Source organism: Topomyia yanbarensis, chromosome 1 (assembly GCF_030247195.1).
Source record: "Topomyia yanbarensis strain Yona2022 chromosome 1, ASM3024719v1, whole genome shotgun sequence".
NCBI lineage: Eukaryota > Metazoa > Arthropoda > Insecta > Diptera > Culicidae > Topomyia > Topomyia yanbarensis.
In genome coordinates, this window is record NC_080670.1 from 93,761,251 (window position 1) to 93,776,815 (window position 15,565).

Consider the following 15,565-nt stretch of genomic DNA (forward strand, 5'->3'; position numbering starts at 1 on the left):
ATCTGGCTCGGGGCTTTATTGTTACATGATAAGAGAGCAAGTGAGAACTCCACCATCGTAAACTGTGTTTCGTTCGCGGTATTGTAAGGCGACGCGGCGCGGTAGATTTTCTGTGCCGGGGCAGAATCCGGACAAACCTTCTTGACGAAATCGAATATCCAACGGTTTGAATATTCCACGCTCTCGTTATTACTGTTTTGGTTTCGCATGCGTCGGGCCGTGCCCCAAAGAGTGCTCATCCATGTTTCTCTTGTTAACCCGTCGACAAACCGGCGCCAGTAACTGCGTTTCTTAGCTTTCATTAAATTTTTCATTCGCTTTTCTAATATCGCGTACACTCGATAACTAGCAACTAACCCGTCGTTCCGGAAGGTTTTATACGCGGCAGCTTTCTCCGCGTACACGTCTGAGCACTCTTTGTCCCACCACGGGTTGGGAGAACGTTTTTGGGTGTTCACGTCGGGTACTCGTTTCGTCTGAGTTTGAATCGCGGTATCGAGAATCGAGTTGGACAAAAACTTATATTTTACTATGTTTTAATTGCCGCAAGGTTCTACTGTATCGATTTTGTTGGCTATTTTCGGCAAATTTGAGACTAAGAGAAACGAAAGCAATGAAATTGAAAGACGGATAGGTATTCTAGAGCGAATCAGTTATAAACTTAGAACGGAAAACTAGAACTAGGCAGGCTCATATGGGCATGATCAAAAGGAAATGTGAAGAATTCTTTGCCTTCTGCAGAGTAGGAGTTGGGCGTTTCACCCAAGTCTACCGCATGGTCTATGGTAGAACATAACTCATCATCATGTTTTACCGCCGACGCCTACTCTGCAGAAGGCAAAGAATTCTTCACATTTCCTTTCGATCATGCCCATATGAGCCTGCCTAGTTCTAGTTTTCCGTTCTAAGTTTATAACTGATTCGCTCTAGAATACCTATCCGTCTTTCAATTTCATTGCTTTCGTTTCTCTTAGTCTCAAATTTGCTGATAATAGCCAACAAAATCGATACAGTAAAAACTTATATTCTTCCTCCGGGGGAAGTACCTGTGTTGAATCGATAGTTTTGGATATCTCAGCAGCGTAGCTCTTCCAATCAATGTTTCGTGTGAGGTCATAGGGAACATTGATTGGTGCCGATGGTCTTGAACCAGTGGTGATTTCAATTACAATTGGTAGGTGGTCACTACCGTGGGAATCAGATATTACCACCCACTTACAATCTAACCGTAGTGATGTCGAGCATAATGATATGTCCAGTGCACTTGCTTGCTCAGGTGGTTTAGGAATCCGTGTCATTTCCCCTGTGTTCAAGATTGTCATATTGAAGTTGTCACAAAGGTCTTGAATTGTCGAAGATCGATTATCGTCGTACAGACAGCCCCACCCCGTACCGTGAGAGTTAAAGTCTCCAAGAAGCAGGCGGGGCAAGGGAAGGTGTTCAATCACGTTGGAGAATCTTCGATATCCCATCATGGCCCTAGGAGGAATGTAAATAGAAGCAATGCAAAGATCTTTTCCTTTGATTGTTGTTTGACAAGCGACAACTTCAATGTCTGGCGTCGAAGGGAGGTTGATTCGATTGAAGGAGTAGCACTTTTTGATCCCTAAAAGTACCCCTCCATATGAGTCTTCTCGATCCAAGCGGATAATGTTAAAATCGTGGAAGTTGAGGTTTATATTAGAAGTTAGCCATGTTTCACATAGGGAAAATGCATCACAATGATGGTAATTTAGCAAGTGTTTTAATGAATCAATTTTGGGGATAATACTTCTGTAGTTCCACCACAGAGAACAGACATCCATGATCGATCAAAAATATTTAAAAACGTGTGTAAACATTTGAATTAATATAAGATAAACACTAGCGCCGCCACACCAACCTATCCCAACTATCCGTCAAATCCATTCCGGAACCGGTTCGAAATCCTGAATGAATTCAGTATGGAATCTTGCTCAAAGAAAACAACCGATTCCGACTCTATCGGCTGATGCATTTGAGCTGGAATTCATGCTGAAAGTCCGAACCGGTTCCGGACTAGTTTGACTGGGTAGAGGAATAACCGCTGTCAATTCTGTCGAACTCAGCCACAAAAAACATGACGACAATAGCGCACCTGGTTTGAATATCCCAACTACCCTCGAAACCGTTAGAGATTTTACACAAGTTGAATGCTGAAGATGGACGTCTGTTCTCTGTGGTTCCACTGTAAAACAGTGATCAGATCCGTGATTCCGTCTAATAAGTTAGCCATCGAAGGATACGATCGCTGTAAGGAGGGGCCATTGTTCAGTCATCTGTTTTAAAAATGTTCTTACTGTTGGTAGAATAGCAACCAGCAAGCTCGACCGCACTGTTTAACTTAAATCAAAATAAAAAAAAATCAAAAGCAATAAAAATAAATAAAAAACGATAGGAAAAGTAAAAAACGAAACACTTCACCAGTAGGTTCCTGACGAGCTGGTAGGTGAATTGATCCTTCGTTTGTTTTATCCGTCACCCGTGTTACCTTCACACAGTACACGCAGAAAAAAAATTAGTAAAAATAAACAAATTTTGGTTTTAAATAACAATTTTCCCATTTGATATAGTGACAAACAAGATTCAGGTTTGATTCAATCAATACTGTTGGTTGAAATTACCAACTAATTCATTTGTTGGCTTTTCAGTAGTTTCAACAAATATTTCGTTTGAAACAACAAAATCATGATAAGTTTAACCGAACAAACAAGTTTGAAGAAACAAAAACAAATCTTTTGTATCAACCAAAGGAGAGAACAACTCAAATTTAGTTGAAATAAAACAAAGATTCTGTTGGTTTTTAACAAAGGGATCAGTTAGATCTACCAAATTTTATTTTGATTCAACAATGTTTCTATTTAAAATGTAAACAGAAGTATTGTTGAACTAAACCAAATACATGCTTTCGAAAAACGCCCATTTCAGTTTGAAACAGTCATTCGCCACGTTTTAGATTCAACAAAACGTTTTGTTGATTCAAAAAGGCCTGATTCTTCTGCGTGTAGAGAGCTGATGTAGCTCGTCTAAACAAAGCCGTCTCTCAGGCAAGAAAACTATTTAGTAACGCACTTCACTGCACTACCTGACACAATTTAACGTTTATAATGTTTATACTCCAGCCCTTGCTGGTATAAACACCTTCACCGATATCGCAATTCGCAGGTAATAATTATCACTCGCGGGACTGTTTTTAGTAGTACTTTACTGCAGCCTCTGCCACAGTAAGCACCTTCGTACTGCAGAAAAAACTAAACCACACCGGAGAGAACAAAACGCACTTGTTTCTCGGTACAACGTTCGGTTACGAATGAAAAAATGGGAGTTGAAAACTGAATGAAAGCGGTTCGATAGCGTCCATATCTTTTGTGTTAAAACTAGCTGTTGAAAACTAATGCCGCACAATCTTCGTCCGCGTTGTACTTCTCTATATTTAGGATACTCACTCTAGTATTTTTCCAAGGAACTACAGCATATGTGAACGAGGTAAGTCAATGTTTCGAATTGTTGAATTTATACTGTTACTCCTTGAATAGTTCCGGAAATAAAATATATTTATTTAGTTCATAAATATAAGAGCGTAGTTGGCTCAAAACTGCAGTTAAAATGAATCAATAACCTTGCTTTAGTTTTGGAATAGTATAATGTCGTTGGTATAACAGCAAGCTTATGTCAATTTACACAAACAATATTTCCCCACCGAGCTACTGAGTCGATTGAAATAAACCTCCTTCTCCACGATTCAATCAAACTTCTTCAAATCAATGTGGACATGGATTATCAAATTCCAATAAAATATATAGTAGTTTTAACTAACATGGTCGTGAATTGTTACAAGCTCAGCCATTCAACCCGTTGAATCCAACGTTAACATATGAACAACCAGATTTGAATCCATCAAATATGTTGATGAGAAAATAAAGCAATGGCACAATGATCTTCTGCTCATGCAGAAGTGAATGTATTTCACTCGGTACCTTCCAGTCATTTGAAAATACGTTACATGCAATGGGATATGACGGAAGTACTTGATCAGACATCGAGGCTGGTATTTGAGGGTGGCGATTCCTGGAAAAACCTGGAAAATCAGGGAATTTCAGGGAATTCTATTTGACCTGGAAAAACCTGGAATTTTCAGGGAATTTGTATTCAAATCAGGGAGAAACTTCGACCTAGTGTTAATATTTTTTTTTAAAATACGACTGGAAAATATTGGCTCCAATATTAGGTTGAACGCACTTACTCCCCTCAACACATTTTATACAAGGGAGAATAACAATATTCAATCCATCTCATAATTACAACTTTTCACAACAATGGTTATATGGGTCATCCCCCGTCAGATTTACAACCAAAATTTGAATTCCTTCCAAATTTTTTTCTTGCATTCTTTAGCTAAAAATAATTAACACGTATTTTTTGTTTTTGCTAAATATGATACTTTTTTCAAGTTATTGGATTTGTAACTTTCGAAGTTTATAAAATCGAACATTTTTCAATCACTGATAACTGCATGGAAAAAATATTATTGAGCATGAGCATGAGCATGAGCATGATGACCGTACAATTCGTAGTTGCTACTCCGTGATTGACCAGAACAAGCGAAATTGCACAGTGAATCAACGAATGGAGCCTGGGAGTAGCTATGCATCCTTAATGTGCACGTTTCGAGAGTTCTTTACTTTAAAATGCCACTAACGGCGCCGGCCACGTCCTTACAGTCATCGGGGATGGGAAGGAATGTTAGTGTAACAAACGTTGTTATGGAGACCGTGTATACCTCTGCATCTCCACGTTTGCCACGGGAAGGTGTTTTTGTTAGTAGGGTGGGGTATGGAGTTAGACAAAATCTGGATTCACCTTGATAAGTGATACGATCTGTCATTCTCAGAACTGTTATCATGTGATTATTGATCTGGGCAGCCGGCTGCCGAGAATTCATGGTAGATTTATCGTTTATTGAATTTATTTGGAAATGCTTGGTTTGTAAAGAATGCAACTTAAACTCCGGACAGCCGACTGTCGGGAGTGTTGCTTATGTTTAATTGAATCAACTGTCAACGATTTTATTATGCTTTGTTTCTGTAATCCGGCGAAACGCGACATTCCAAGAACAATACGATGTAATGAAAAGCGATAACCTTTACTGCCTCGAGACATTTATCGAAAAAAAGGCTAATAACTTGAAGAGTTCGTAATACAAGCATTATTAATCGCGTGTAAACTTTGGTGTTTGTTATTATAAGAAATGAAATGATAGTTACGTATTAGTTTCATTCTCCATAAATAATTTGATACGATGTGAACTCATATGTTATCATTATTCGCGCGCGTTGTTATGTTAACTGAAGTACATTTTGAGCGGAACAAATACAGTACTATGTACCTAAGCACCTGAAACGACCGACTTTCATATGTAGAACTACAACCGATGACGCGCGCGTGTTTTTATACTAACTACTTAAATCTTAACTAGAACAAGATTATTAGAACGAAAAGAAACCAATTAACCAATTTAAAACCACAATATGCCAAAATCAGAAAGAGCAGAAGGTGCAAGAAATGAAATTTGGTTCTCTTTGGCGTCAATACTCGAGCTTCAACATTATTATGCTTATGACGAAATATGGTTAACATGTCAATCAGTAATATACCGCATGCACTACTCAAAAGTATATGAAAGCAATTAACACAATGAGAACAACTATTACAATGAACATGATTTAACCGACCAAAAGAAAACCAATGAACATGACAATGAAACATTCGTTCTTCGTGCAGTCATGACTGCCGCAAACTGGTAATGGGTTCCTGATCCTTCTCACGAATTTATCCCTCGTACTCGATTTAATAATCATCACTGCATTTAAACAAGACCATGCGTACTCCCCACGTACATCAAACGCCCTGCGGATAAATTCCGTAGTCAGTCTAACATGTACCAAACAAACAAGGAAATCAATTCGCTCAGTCCAAAAAATGCCAGCTCGACTAGCATCATCCGGCGAAAACGCGTTCTCCCACAACGCCTTCAAATCAACGAACACCCAAGACCACACACGACAAGGCACGCCCAATTCTGAAAACAATAAAATGAAACCCACCACCATCCGCAATAAAACAAGATCGGAAAAAACTGGTGCACAACCAAAGCATCTCATTGTCAAAGACAGTTGTCGATGAATCATCCCATAAAAATGGTGATAAAGGACGCGAACAACAATGGTTGATCGCCTCTGCATACGATAAGCTAACGAATAAAATAAAAATGTCCATATTACTGCAATAAAATACCAAATATCACACACAAATATGGCAAGTATTTTGAGCAAACTGAAACGACGCGACATGCCTTAGAGTTTCTCTAACACCGGAAACCACATGGCACGAAATCAATATAACGAACATGGAACATATGACGAATATAATGCATACAATAAATATAATATGTTCAATATACTTGGACAGTTATATGGTTATGTATAGTTACAGTATGAAAAAAACTAAAGACACCTCTTTTACATTCCAGTATTTTGTTCATAGGAAAGATTACTCTTCAAATGTTTGATTCGCCGTTTCAAAGCCAACAAATAAAAAACTAGACAAGTTTGTCGTCGAAACAAAGTTTGGCAGTCTAGAAGTGGTATTGGGATTAAATAGAAAAGAACGAGGGTATGTTTAATTACACAATGCATGTGCGTTTTAAAATGATATGTTAGCAGTCGTATGAAACTAAATGAAAGTATTCAACACAACGATAAAAGCCAATATGCTGATTATTACCCAATGGACTACAAGCCACAAATATGTGAAGAAATCATTCGTTCCCCGTGCCGACATGACTGCTGAAAATTGTGAATTGGCCCTCGCGAACTGTCAACTCCACTCAGACACGAGTCCCGAAGCCCGATCCGGAACCAAAATCTGTGAAAATCTATGTTGAATTTTCAAGAGATCTATGAAAGATCACAATATTTCCAAAAATTTGTTAAAATATTTTTCATCAAAATACTACAAATCTGTTCTTTGCGAGTAGCTGAAATCACTTCATATGACATGATCATGCTTCCAAAATCACACGCACACTCATACCCTGCATCTCGTCAAAGCCCAGAAGCCGTCCTTCCGCCACACAATTACTAACGCAGACGATCCGCTCTCCACTACACCAACACGTCAAAATGGACCCCAACCTGGATTATTGCGATACATCAACCTCCGTTAACGGTACTGTTCACACGCACACGCTGAATACCCCTCTCATGTGCGCACGTTTCGAACATGAAAACCCAGGGATAATGCGCGCGAACGTCTCCACAGGAATCGCGTACTATCAATCTTGACTTTCCGTTAACGTTCCGCACCGGTGACGGAAGACCGACGGATCGCACTTTTACGATCCCAAAGCATGACTTGCCCCTACCTCCCCTTCCTTCGGCGTGCCACATGAATAGAAGCATATACTTCCACATACACTCAGAATACACGAAAGAAGATCAGTGCTCGCGCACGGCACCGAACCGGACTGCATCATTTCGAACATTACTGAAGGCAACATGCGAAAATGATACATGAACTCCAATTCCACTTCCCACTGAAAACACTTGGTCTGCAGATCGCACCTATGCCGCCCCCGAGAGTAGGTCACTGAATGTGCCTCATTCTTGTTTCGGTAAAAAAAAACTTTTTGCGATCTGTGATGACTAAAAAAGGAAAAAAATCTGTGGAAATCTGTGATAAATTTCCAAAAAATCTGTGAAAAATCACAATATTTCCAAAAATCTGTGAAAATCTGTGAAATTTTCATCAAAATGCCAAAAATCTGTCATCTTTGAAAAAGAATCTGTGATCGAAAATTTTGAAAAAAATATCTGTGACATTTCAGAAAAATCTGTGAATATGGTAACCCTGCTACCCACGTCTCAAGGCGCAACACAAGCGCAATCCAATGCTCTTCAATGACAACCCTCTAAGAAAAAAACGCCCAACAGGAGTCCTTCGTTGGTCCAATGTGTTGGGCGACGGTCCAACGAACGTCCAATAAATCGTTCAATGAACGCACAACGAAGGACTTACAAAAGGCGTTTTTGCAACACTTTTTTGGACGTCGAGCAGTTACGCAGTTACGAGCTGCGTTATGTTCAACAAATTGGACCAACGAGGGTCCAACGCAGGACGAATTTTTCTATGTAGCGTTGGGCCCGCGTTGGACGTTGTTTTTGGGGGATTTGAGGTTATGGTGCTTTGTTTACAAATAAAAAATATAGCGAATAAAATAAAAAGATATATTTTTCATTACACGATGTCTTGACCTAAATATTTTTGTTTGCTGGTGTAGACATACAGCTAGCACTATCGTGTTCAATTCACCGAGTGCACCGTTCCAAAGGTGTTCAGTTCAGTCGGTGGCTTCGACGAACAGCTTCCGTCTTCGATGCAAGCAACCAGTTCAAACAATCTTTAGTGACGGTCATATCCCTTAGTATACTTCCGGTGAGATGTTTAACGTGTCGACAGGTTGGTTTTCTCCGTGTGCGAAGAAAATTCATTTTTTCTCCATTATTGGAAGAATTATTCGTGCTGTGGTGGCCAATATTGTGACGGTTAGTCGGAAAAAGTAAAGTCTGACTATAAATGAAAATTAAGTGCCATTTTTCGGCTTTGATTCACAAACAAGCCAAACAGAACTGAAGAAGAAGAATGTCTCTTAGTACAATGTCTGCCGACGAAGATGTATGATGTATCTGCAGTAAAAAATATTGAATAAGAAATGTGACACGAAATATCTAGGGAAAAACTTACTGAATTTGTTGAATTTATTAGGTATTCCCACGGGTAACTGCAGCTGTGCATTAAATGAGCTCCCAAAAATCTTAGTCCTCCAGAAACGAATCAGTGCGCTAGTATGACTGCACTGCAATGCTATTACTTTGTAAGCTTTCGGTTTCAGGTGTACCTCTTTCGTTTGGTTCATAATAATGAGCAAGCAATTTTTCGTGATCGTATAGAGCAAAACAAAGTGATCGATCCAATCAGGTTTATGTAAAAGCAAAGAGTGTTTCGCCGTTCTGCTCTGGGAGAAGTCTATGGTCTATGGTCTACTTTTTATCTGCTCTCGAAGACTGATCATTTTTTGCGTTCCACAAAATGTGTTCGAGAGCATCGAACCACTGGCGGGATAGTTGGAGATATTGTCTTGCAACCTTGGTGAGTGTAATCGCGGACACTGCGCTGTCCCGATAGTAATAAAATGTTCCTCTCGCAGAGCGTTGTCAAGAATTTGCTCCACAAATCCACAATCTTTTAGTTTTATGAATGATCTCGCAGACACGAATCTTTGGCCATTAAACTCATCTGTATAAGATCGCTGTGTGGGATTGCTGGATCATAATGGATCTGTTGCAGGGTGTCGAGCATAGATTTAATGGCGCTTAGGTTATACACATCGCTTGACATATGCTTTGCTACGTCGTATTTGGATTTCACCAAACAAACTCCGTTGGAAACGGTCTCTCGAATGGGGTCGACGTTGGGCGAATAATGCTGATCATGTGTGCTACTTATCATGTGAAAAGGATGCATGGCAGCTCTTTTTCACGGATGTCGGTATCGGAAGTACAGGAAATCTAACGTTGGTAAATCGGTGCACTGATCTAGGAGGAATGTTTGCTAGTGTTTCCGCTTGCTGTTGAATCTGAAAGTATTCGATATTGATTAGTTCCAACTCGTAGGAAATGAAATGACGGAATCGTTCAATGAACGCACAACGAAGGACTTACAAAAGGCGTTTTTGCAACACTTTTTTGGACGTCGAGCAGTTACGCAGTTACGAGCTGCGTTATGTTCAACAAATTGGACCAACGAGGGTCCAACGCAGGACGAATTTTTCTATGTAGCGTTGGGCCCGCGTTGGACGTTGTTTTTGGGGGATTTGAGGTTATGGTGCTTTGTTTACAAATAAAAAATATAGCGAATAAAATAAAAAGATATATTTTTCATTACACGATGTCTTGACCTAAATATTTTTGTTTGCTGGTGTAGACATACAGCTAGCACTATCGTGTTCAATTCACCGAGTGCACCGTTCCAAAGGTGTTCAGTTCAGTCGGTGGCTTCGACGAACAGCTTCCGTCTTCGATGCAAGCAACCAGTTCAAACAATCTTTAGTGACGGTCATATCCCTTAGTATACTTCCGGTGAGATGTTTAACGTGTCGACAGGTTGGTTTTCTCCGTGTGCGAAGAAAATTCATTTTTTCTCCATTATTGGAAGAATTATTCGTGCTGTGGTGGCCAATATTGTGACGGTTAGTCGGAAAAAGTAAAGTCTGACTATAAATGAAAATTAAGTGCCATTTTTCGGCTTTGATTCACAAACAAGCCAAACAGAACTGAAGAAGAAGAATGTCTCTTAGTACAATGTCTGCCGACGAAGATGTATGATGTATCTGCAGTAAAAAATATTGAATAAGAAATGTGACACGAAATATCTAGGGAAAAACTTACTGAATTTGTTGAATTTATTAGGTATTCCCACGGGTAACTGCAGCTGTGCATTAAATGAGCTCCCAAAAATCTTAGTCCTCCAGAAACGAATCAGTGCGCTAGTATGACTGCACTGCAATGCTATTACTTTGTAAGCTTTCGGTTTCAGGTGTACCTCTTTCGTTTGGTTCATAATAATGAGCAAGCAATTTTTCGTGATCGTATAGAGCAAAACAAAGTGATCGATCCAATCAGGTTTATGTAAAAGCAAAGAGTGTTTCGCCGTTCTGCTCTGGGAGAAGTCTATGGTCTATGGTCTACTTTTTATCTGCTCTCGAAGACTGATCATTTTTTGCGTTCCACAAAATGTGTTCGAGAGCATCGAACCACTGGCGGGATAGTTGGAGATATTGTCTTGCAACCTTGGTGAGTGTAATCGCGGACACTGCGCTGTACCGATAGTAATAAAATGTTCCTCTCGCAGAGCGTTGTCAAGAATTTGCTCCACAAATCCACAATCTTTTAGTTTTATGAATGATCTCGCAGACACGAATCTTTGGCCATTAAACTCATCTGTATAAGATCGCTGTGTGGGATTGCTGGATCATAATGGATCTGTTGCAGGGTGTCGAGCATAGATTTAATGGCGCTTAGGTTATACACATCGCTTGACATATGCTTTGCTACGTCGTATTTGGATTTCACCAAACAAACTCCGTTGGAAACGGTCTCTCGAATGGGGTCGACGTTGGGCGAATAATGCTGATCATGTGTGCTACTTATCATGTGAAAAGGATGCATGGCAGCTCTTTTTCACGGATGTCGGTATCGGAAGTACAGGAAATCTAACGTTGGTAAATCGGTGCACTGATCTAGGAGGAATGTTTGCTAGTGTTTCCGCTTGCTGTTGAATCTGAAAGTATTCGATATTGATTAGTTCCAACTCGTAGGAAATTAAATAATAGCACAGCTAACTAGTGATTGAACTGAGTGAATTTACCTGTCTGTACGAACTGCAATATTCAACCTCAGATAACCTCGACAAAAATTTCCACCGGTATTAGAATGTCCAGCGATTGGAGTTGAGAAGCCTTCGCCGATGGTCCGGTTAGCTCCTTAGTTCAGCGATACGATGAAATTCGGGATCAAACAACAATTCTTTTAGGTGGGTGTACCTTTTATCGTGCTGATCCGAATGGAAAAGCAATCGAATTAAAAGTTTTTTCATACGTTTTCCGCAATCTCGGGTTTCCTTTGAAGTAGTAGTTACAGCTAAGTGCATGCAAAGAGAAAATTAATAACTCGACACACCCTTGAATTCAATGTAATTCACTCACTTGCCAATGGCTGTAATTATCAGCTTAATGGAACGACGCAGATACAAGGTATCGATGGCTTCCAAACCGGCGAAAATTCACTTTTCGTTGGACAAAGACCGCTGTATACCGAAGGATGGATACAACCGAAGCGAATATTTCATTAGCCTTAAGCTGAATTTGCAGTACCCGGTTGTCGACTTTAGTGCCTGCTGTAAAGTTCCATATTAACATCCAATTTTCGGTTATTCAGGAAAGACTGAAAATATATTTTTAATATAAAAGAATAGATTGTTTTATGATTTGAATTTTATACACTACCTTACAATAGGCAGTCTGAGTGCTATTTTTTCTGTCTTTGGGTAAAGAAGCTGTGGCAATGTGTTGTCTATGTCAAGATAATCTAGCGTTTCGCCGAGTTGTGCTATATGGGAAACACTCGAGTGCGAACGAAACAAACAAAAAACTGTTTTAATCGACCTAGAGGTGCAATTGTGCCTTTCTCATTTATCCAAACTAGCTGGTTCGTACAATATAAAATTATGGAAATGTCTTTTACACCGTTGTACCGTTTTACATTCATCGCGGTACCGGTTTGAATCGGAGTTTTCTATGTGATCGCACTCCACAACCCGTAACTCCAGAGCCGGAAGTCGGATGGAGATGAAATTTAATATCAGTTTCTGGGAACGCAACACCTTTCATTTGAGACTAAGTTGATCAAATCGGTCTAGCCTTTTCGAGAAACCGATATAACCGTTATTCTGAATTTGGATGCTTCTGCTGGGGCTTCCGGATCCGTCGATGGTGGCCAATGTGGCCAAAGAGACTTTGAATAACTGTTAGTGACCTAGATCTACAAATTCAAGTTGTTGTAGCTACATTTTGGAAAAAATTTCACCTTTTTACATTCATCGCAGAATTCGTTACCATCGGGATTTGCTGCGTGATCGTACGTATCACCCTGTAATTCAGGAACCAGAACTTGGATCCACACAAAATTCCATAGCAGCTGATGGAAACGTTGTACCTTTCATTTAAAATCAAGTTTGTCAAAATCGGTTCAGAAAATTCCGAGAAACCGATGTGGACAAATCATAACAGATTTTTTTTGTAACCATACTCATCAACTCGTAATCCGGAGCGAGACGTCGGATCAAAATTAAATTCAATATTATACCTTTCATTTGAATCTTAGTTTTTAAAAATCGGTTCAGCCATCTCTGAGAAACCGATATGGACATTTTGTTAATAAATCTGCACATACACACACATACATACATACATACATACATACATACACACAGATATTTTGCGATTTCGGTGAACTGAGGCGAATGGTATATGAGACTCGGCCTTCCAGGCCTCGGTTGGACAGTCGGTTTTGGAGCAATTGCATAACCTTTCTATATGAGAAAGACAAAACAATAATATCACAGAGAACAGACATATAAGCTAGAACAAACTTTTCCGAAAAACCTGTGTAAACATTTAAATGAAAATTCGTTGAAAATCACCATCGCACACAGGTTCGCATGCGTGAGTCACCATTGTATCCAAGTTTGCATACAAGTCCCGTATAGCGATTGCTGGCCGATCGAAGCGCCGACCAGTGGCAAGTTGCTACTTGCTGTTGTCATTTCAAAGCGATAGTTTAATTTCTTACACAAGTTGAAAATTTTACTTGTATGTCAGTTCTCAGTGATAATATTTAATTAGCTTAATCAGCAAAGTTCAATGTTATCTTCATGTGATTATATTTTGAAATGTGGGTGGAATGGGTTTGGAAGTGGAGGGAATGGGGTGTTAGTAGTGGGAATGGAGGATGCGTCAGAAATCCTTCATCTTATTTCGGTATAAGGGGTAGATGAACGAAATGCGGGTGTGAGGGTCCAAGGGGAGGGGAGTGACGTAAGAGGGTAGTGTAAGGGCAAGGCGGGGTGGAGGGGTGGCGACGCAATACTTAACTGCATATTTTGCCTTCCATTTGAGACTTGGTTCGAGAAAATCGGTTCAGTCATCACCGAAGAACCGATGTGACTTTAATTGTGGAATATGCCCGGAATTTCGGACTTCAGGAATCGTCGATAGTGGACAATATATTCAAAGAATGTTTGATTGGCAATCAGTGATCTAGATCTGCGATTAGAAGTAATTTGGTGACCATTTCAATAGTTTTTAGCCTCTGAGGTATTACAATTGTACCGATTTATATGGGAAATTATTGTGTAACCTTGCTAACCCCCTGTAACTCCGAAATCAAGAGTCAGAACCTAATGAAATTCAGCAGCAGTCAATGGTATTACTGTATCTTTCATTTGAAATCAAGTTTGCAAAAATCGGTCAGGAATTTGCTGGGGAATGGGTGTGATATTAGCTTAGGAACTTGGCGAGTTCCCCGGGGGCATCATGAACCGTCATAAGTGGCCAAAGTGGTCAAAGCTGTTTTGATTGATCATCAGTAGTCCAGACCCGCGAACTAGAGTAATGTTACATCCGTTTTAATATGTTTTACATCATTTGGACATCATGGTTGTACCAGTTTATATGGGAAGTTGCTGTCTGACGGCACTCTTCAACCCGTAACTCCGGAACCGGAAGTCGGATCAACTAAAAATTCAATAGCAGCTTTTGGGAGCGTTATTCCTTTCAGATGAAACTACGTTTGCGAAAATCGGTTCAGCCATCTCTGAGAAAATTGTGTGAGTTTAAATGACACACACATACATACACACAGACATTTTCCGATCTCGACGAACTGAATCGAATGGTGTATGACAAAAGTCGATTTTTACAGTGATTACATAGCCTTTTTTATATGAGAAAGGCAAAACATCAAAATGTTTTCACACTCGCACTGATGCAAATTAAACGGGCGAGTAATTTGACGCACGGCCCGGTGACGTATGGCTGAAAAGTCGCAAAGTAGATTTAAGAAAAGTTTAAGATACTAGGTCATTTTGTCCCCAAAATCCCTTATTTTTAATAATTTGTCTGCTCCGTGCTGCAAATCACTGATAAAAAATCACACTATAAAACCAAATGAAATTTAACATCATTTTCAAATGCCCTTGCATGTTGAAAAGCAAATCAAATGATTCCCCTTCGAATTTCACATGAAAATCTATTGAAACGAAGTTCATGTGGTATTTCAAATGATATTCATACTTTCACATAAATACGACATGTTTTACCATTGAATTTTGGTTGCCATGCTGTTGAGTCGCATAGTATGATTTATTTTATTTATTAACAGATTAAGGCCGAAGTGGCCTGTGCCGTATACAAAAGATTCCTCCATTCCACTCGGTCCATGGCCGCGCGTCGCCAGCCACGCAGTCTGCGAAGGGTCCGCAAATCGTCTTCCACCTGGTCGATCCATCGTGCTCGCTGCGCGCCACGTCTTCTTGTACCGGTCGGATTGCAATTGAGAACCGTTTTCACCGGGCTATTGTCCGACATTCTGGCTACGTGCCCGGCCCACCGTAGTCGTCCGATTTTCGCGGTATGACAGATGGGCGGCTCCCCCAACAGTTGATGCAAGTCATGGTTCATTCGCCGTCTCCATGTGCCGTCTTCCATCTGCACTCCACCGTAGATGGTACGCAGCACTTTCCGTTCGAAGACACCAAGTGCGCGTTGGTCCTCCACGAGCATGGTCCAGCTCTCGTGCCCGTAGAGAACTACCGGTCTAATCAGCGTCTTGTAGATGGTCAACTTCGTACGACGGCGAACTCTGTTCGACCG

General features: G+C 40.2%; 1 long non-coding RNA gene across 1 annotated transcript; it reads right to left on the reverse strand.

The window, feature by feature from the left end:
* Positions 1-8,289: 8,289 nt before the first annotated feature.
* Positions 8,290-9,709, reverse strand: LOC131678063 (uncharacterized). The gene is made up of 2 exons (XR_009303576.1): positions 8,821-9,709; positions 8,290-8,762 (listed from the first exon to the last, which is right to left on the reverse strand). It is a non-coding gene; the product is annotated as an uncharacterized LOC131678063 (long non-coding RNA).
* Positions 9,710-15,565: the final 5,856 nt, after the last annotated feature.